Here is a 295-nt window from a genome sequence, read left to right as displayed (position 1 = left end):
CACCTCTAAGGCCATTAAGTCACTGACCAAAGACATTCCTCAGGAAAGACCGCCAGCTGGTAGGAGGGGCAGGCAGTGGTCAGCGACGGTACAGGATGGCACCGGCTTCCGAGGCCCTCTGAGGTCGGAGTCCTCGGTCGGAGCCCTCCTCCCACACTCCCCTCCTCGAGCTAACCCCGAACCGCCGAGGGCGAGAAGGGACGCCGAGGAGGAAGTTAACGGAGTTAGCAGGCACATACTTAGGCACCTCCGCGCCCCCCTCCCGGCCCAACCCGGCGGTCCAATCCTGCCCGCC

This window comes from Nyctereutes procyonoides, unplaced genomic scaffold, assembly GCF_905146905.1.
Source record: "Nyctereutes procyonoides isolate TBG_1078 unplaced genomic scaffold, NYPRO_anot_genome, whole genome shotgun sequence".
NCBI lineage: Eukaryota > Metazoa > Chordata > Mammalia > Carnivora > Canidae > Nyctereutes > Nyctereutes procyonoides.
The sequence above is the reverse complement of the archived record's forward strand: the minus strand, read 5'-3'. Positions refer to the sequence as shown.